Source organism: Gossypium arboreum, chromosome 12 (genome assembly GCF_025698485.1).
Source record: "Gossypium arboreum isolate Shixiya-1 chromosome 12, ASM2569848v2, whole genome shotgun sequence".
Taxonomy (NCBI): domain Eukaryota; kingdom Viridiplantae; phylum Streptophyta; class Magnoliopsida; order Malvales; family Malvaceae; genus Gossypium; species Gossypium arboreum.
In genome coordinates, this window is record NC_069081.1 from 11,933,227 (window position 1) to 11,939,230 (window position 6,004).

The window sequence follows — 6,004 nt, forward strand, 5'->3', positions numbered from 1 at the left end:
ATGGTGACTGCATCAACGTCAAAAACACTGGCTACTTTTTTCAGCTTTGTCCTCATGACTTGCCACTGATAATTACTCAGTGACATCTCTTCAATGAACTCATAAGCCTCCTCAGGTGTTTTATTATTTATGGTACCACCAACGGCTACATCGATCATCTGCCTTATTGAGGGGTTCAAACCATTATGAAAATTTTGAACCTGTAACCATAGAGATAACCCATGGTGAGGGCACCTTCTCAATAAGTCCTTATACCTTTCCTATGCATCATATAAAGTCTCTAAATCCATTTGCACGAAGGAGGAGATATCATTCCTCAACTTAGCTGTCTTAGCTGGTGGGAAATATTTTAATAAAAACTTCTCAATCATTTGATCCCAAGTAGTGATGGACCCTCGTGGCAAGGAGTTCAACCACTGCTTAGCCTTATTTCTCAACGAGAAGGGGAATAATCATAAGCGAATGGCATCGTCAGAAACGCCATTTATCTTGAAAGTATCACAAAACTTTAAGAAATTCGCCAAATAAGTATTTGGGTCTTCATCATGCAAACCATCAAACTGAATAAACTGTAGAATCATTTGAATAGTGTTAGGTTTCAGTTCAAAATTATTTGCAGCAATAACAGGTCTAACAATACTCGATTCGACCCTAGTGAGAGTGGGCTCAGCATAATCGTACATAGTACAAGGAGCATGATTCTAATTTATAGGATTCGCGGCAACCACAAGAGGTAGCAGATTATTCCAATTGTCAGCCATATCTTCGGTAGTATTGGTATCGTCCTCTTACTTTTCCTCTATATACTGTAAACTCCGCCTTATTTCTCTATGATTTCTACGACTTGTGCTTTCAATTTTGCTGTCAAAAAGTAGAGGTTCTGATAGATTCCTTATAGTCATAAACTAAAGAAACCCGCCAGAAGCAAATAAAAGAAAAATTAGTAATTAAAAATAAAATAAAAACACAAATAAAATGCAATAAAATAAAAATGGCTAAAGTAATAAAAATCAAGTGTTCCTAATATCTTAGTCCCCGACAATGGTACCAAAAACTTGATGGTCATTTTATGATTCACTATACTAAACTACGATCACGAAAAAGGCAAGCGCACCTATCGAATGGTAGTATAGCTATGGTGAGTCCAGAATATCATATCCATAAGGACTAAAAGTACTAGTATTAACTATCTTTCTATTATTTAGCCTAAAATATAAGGGATTTGTTTTAATCTAAAATTAACTAACTAATTAACTACTGAAAGCGATAGAGAATGAAGAAAATAATCGAATAAACAAATAATAAAGACAATACCCAAGGAAGAATCCACCTAGACTTCACTTATTATTCTGACTCTGAATCAAATGATTTATTCACTTGTCTTGATCCGTAGAAATTCCTTGATTATGTTAATATCTCTTTCGAGACTAAGAACAACTGACTCTTGGTTGATTAATTGAATTCTCTTTCTAATTAAAACCCCTATCATCGCATTAACTCGATCTATGGATTCCTTTATTAGATTTGACTCTAATTCGACAGATTTATGTCACCCTATTTTTAGGGTTGCATGCAACTTCGCTTAATTATGTGAGATCTACTCTTTAACAGGGACTTTTGCTCCATTGATTAAGTACATCAAACTTGGAATAATATCCTAAAAATATTAAAACAAGAATTAAGAACACATAATTAAGAACAAGAACAAGTATTTATCATTAAATTCAGAACATTAAACAATAAGATCTGTCTTAGGTTTCATCTTTGCTAGGTATCTAGGGAATTTAGTTCATAGTACAATAGGAAAACATCTAAAATTTAGAAAAACAACAAGACATAAAAACCCAAATAAACTTCGAGAGAAATTTGAATGGAGATCTTCAATCTTGAAGTGGATCTACTTCTGAGATGATTCCAACGGCTTCCTTTGAGTAATTTCTGCTTTTTGCTCTGCGTGTCTTTGTAGGTCTACTTCTAATGTGTTTATATAGACTTTAGAATGCTCAGAAACACTAAAAATTGGCTTTTTTGTGTATTTGAGAAACTGAGAGTGATATCGACATGGGCTGCCACATACGCGTGTGGCTAGCCCGTGTGGCTCACACGGGTGTGTGCCTTGCCCGTGTGGAAGTAGTCTTGGCCGTCTGGATCTTTAAATCAACCTATTTTGTCCATTTTTGGCCTATTTTCTGCTCCTTTTGTTCCATATGCTCTCTTGAGCATAAAACATGAAATTAAAGGTTTAGGAGCATTTAATTCACTAAATTATATGATAAATCATCCAAAAGTATACTAAGTATGGGATTAAAATATGTTACTTTTATGGTTTATCAAATGAAAAAATGCAATGGATGAATAATAACGAGATATAAGAGCGTTGCACCTCGAATATCAAGACATGGATTAACTATTTTTTTCTAACAATCCATTGGCTCGGAGATAGCAGCGATATACTTGACACGTGATTTCAAGGTCCAAATAACATGTTTGAAGGGATAAGGGACCCACGAGCCCACTTAATACAGTACAATGATTACATGAACATATTAGGAGCATTAGATTCAGTAAAATGTAAGGCTTTTTCTATGACGCTTAAAGGAAGCACAAAGGACTGGTATTTATCCCTTCCCTAGGGATCAATTTGAAGCTTCTCTCAGTGAGGACAAATGTTTTAGGGAGATTTATAGCCCAAAGAGCGATCATGAGTACACATAAGAGACTGATGTCAGTGAAATAGAAAGAGGGTAAGTCCCTCTAGGATTATGTTAAGCGGTTTCATGCAACGACTCTGAACACGAAGAATTTGGAGGATCAATGGGCTATTGATGCCTTCATAATAAGAGTAAAAAATGATCATGTGTAATACTCCTTTACTAATAACATATTATAGAGTTTGGCTATTTTGTATGAGTAGGCCCACAAGTTCACAAAAGCAGAAGAGATCAAGAAGGCATCACGTGGCACTTTTCAGAGGAAAGATAGGAAATTTAGAAATAGTGAGGGAGCTTGCAAGCGAGAGGTGATGGATAGTAGAGAAAACAAGCACAAGGTGATTCTTCCAAGGCTCCTCAGAGATATTAACCAGAGCATACTAGGAGATACATCCCCCATGACAGGTTCAAAGTTTATGCTTCTTTGAACGCTACTCACACTTACATTTTGAACCAGGTAAAAAGTCTTAGAATTCTACCTAAGCCATCTCCAATGAGGCACAATACAAAGAGATCCAACTCGAGAGATAGATGTGCCTTCCATAATGATGTTAGGTACAAGATCGAAGACTATTTCACTTTGAAGGATATTATCGAGGAAGTAGTGAGAAATGGTGAGCTCACTGAAATTGTTGATCAGGGTGTTTCCCAACAGGGTTAGAGTTTACGGGGTGATCTTAAGGGTAAAATGAAGGTCAGGGGTACCATCCATGTAATAGTTGGAATAGATGGAGAGTGGGCGACCTTTAGCACTAAGAGGAAGGCACACCTCAAGGGTGTTATGTCTATCTATTCACCCAAGAGGTCACGTCAGTAGGAAAGGTGGAAGGTGAACTTCACTCATAAGGATGAAAAGTTAGCATGTGATGAAGATGGCAACAATCTTATGGTAGTGACAGTAACAATTGTCGGTTTTGAGGTGAAAAAGATTCCTGTGGATAGTGGGAGCACCGTTGAGGTTCTAACTTGGGATGATTTTTAGAAAATGGGGTTGGAGGAGAACACACTGGAAAAGGCGAGCCCATTGTACAGTTTCGTGAATCACCTTATCGAAGTAAAATGCTCTATTACTTTGCCAATGACTTTGAGAGATGACAAACACACCATCATGGAGTATGTCCCGTTTTTTGTGGTGGACCATCCTATGGCTTATAATGCTATCTTTAGACACCCAATCATGAGGATGGAAAGGATAATGGTGACTACATTCTGTATGAAAAATAAGGTTTCCCATTAAGATTGGGGTGGGTTACATGTAATTGGATCAAAGAGTAGCCAGACAATGTCACATGTTATCGGTACAATTGACCCATGAACAAGAATAGTGATGGTAGGGTTCACAACAGTCGAAGCTAGATGGTCAGTTGTTGGATTTTGGATAGCTTGGATAACAAATGCGAAGAGCGAGCTAAGAAGCTAGAAGCAGCCAAGGCTATGGAAACGTTTCAGCTTTTTGGTGGTAATACAAATAAGGTGGTTAGAATTTCGTCTAGGCTGACAAGTGGGGGAAAGGAAATTTTGATTATTTACTTGGTCCGTTATAGATATGCTAGGGGTGGATCCTCAGGTAATTATGCATAGGTTGAATTTTCTATCCGACGCTAGACCCATGAAGTAAAAGAGGAGACGGTTTGAGCCGTAGGTTATGGAGGCTTTAAGGTAGGAGGTCATGAAGCTGTTGGCTATGAGATTCATCAGGAAAGTCAAATATCCAGATTAGATCTTGAATATGGTAATGGTGAAGAAGGTGAGTGGTAAACAGAGAAAGAGGATACATTTTACCAATCTCAACAAGACTTGTCCCAAAGATAGCTTCCTCTTCCTTCAATTGACAAACTTATTAATGCGTCCTTTTGTAACAAATTCATCTTTATGGATACTTTCTTTAGATATAATCAGATCTCTATGGCTCCCGAATACCAAGAGAAAACAACTTTTGCTACAGAAGAAGGTTTATTTTGCTATCGTGTGATGCCTTTTGGTTTGAAAAATGCAGGTGCAATTTACCAGAGACTGGTAAACAAAATTTTCAGAGAGCAGATCAAGTGAGGTGTTGAGGTTTATGTTGATGACATGTTATTGAATAGATCCACTCTCGCCGAGCATGTTGATAATTTTTCAGAAGCATTTGTAGTAGTGCGAGCCCACTAGATAAGGCTAAACCTGGATAAATGCGTCTTCGAGGTTAGGGCTGGAAGATTTCTAGGCTTTGTGATCTCGGAGAGGGGAATTAATGTGAACCTTGAGAAAATTAAAGCATCTTGCAAATGCCCCCTCTGAAGACAATAAAGGATATCCAACAGTTGATTGGAAGGGTGGCCGCACTCAATAGGTTTGCGTCGTGGATAACTGACAAATGCTTACCTTTCTTTGAGGCCTTGAGCACCTCTTTTTCTTGGACAGAGGAATGCCAAATAGCTTTTGGGAAGCTTAAAAAGTATCTCACATATCCTCTATTACTAATGTCACCTTGTGAAGGAGAGACCCTTTACTTATACCTCACAACGTCTGAGGAAACTGTGGTAGCTGTCTTGCTCAGGGCAGAGAGTGTTCGATAGTTCCCAATATACTACATCAGTAAGGTGCTACAAAATGGCGAACTCAGGTAGGAAAAAGTTGAAAAACTCATTTTCACTTTATTTACTGTAGCTCGCAAGTTGCTATCATACTTCCAACCCCAACCCGTGGTAGTCATAACGAACTGGCCTATCAAAGAACTTTTGTCTAAACCTGACACCTCCGGAAGAGTGACTAAATGGAGTATAGAGCTCGTCAAGTTTGGTATAGAGTTTGCACCGCGAATTGTAATAAATGGGTAAGTTTTGGTTGAATTCATGGTTGAATGTTCGTTTGAGGCACCTACCAATTCCTTAGGTTACCTAATTGATAAATAATAAACTCCATACTATGTAATGAAAAAAAATATATTTGAACTGTAATCCCCTTCAAGTCTCAATGGTAGTCTTTGGTCCACTACGCTACCTCTGTAATGGCTTATGACAAATTTCCTATTTGTACTAAAATTTCTATTCCATTTGTTGATTTAGTATAGTAGTTAGTCCGCCACAGGAAGAAACCGTAACCATCGAAAAATCAAAAGATTGGATGGTTTATTTTGATGGATCTATGGCGAAGACTAGATTAGAAGTAGGAGTACTCTTGGTGGATGCCAAAGGAAATTATGGCAATATGGAGTCTCTTTTGGATTTCAGGCATCTAATAATGCTACAGAGTACAAGGCATTCGTATCAGGGTTATAGTTAGCTTGCTAGCTTGGAGCGAGAGAGCCTGTT

General features: G+C 37.8%; 1 non-coding gene across 1 annotated transcript; it reads left to right on the forward strand.

The window, feature by feature from the left end:
* Nucleotides 1–216: 216 nt before the first annotated feature.
* LOC128286172 (small nucleolar RNA R71) lies at nucleotides 217–323 on the forward strand. The gene has a single exon (XR_008276717.1). It is a non-coding gene; the product is annotated as a small nucleolar RNA R71 (small nucleolar RNA).
* The last annotated feature ends 5,681 nt before the right edge of the window (nucleotides 324–6,004 follow it).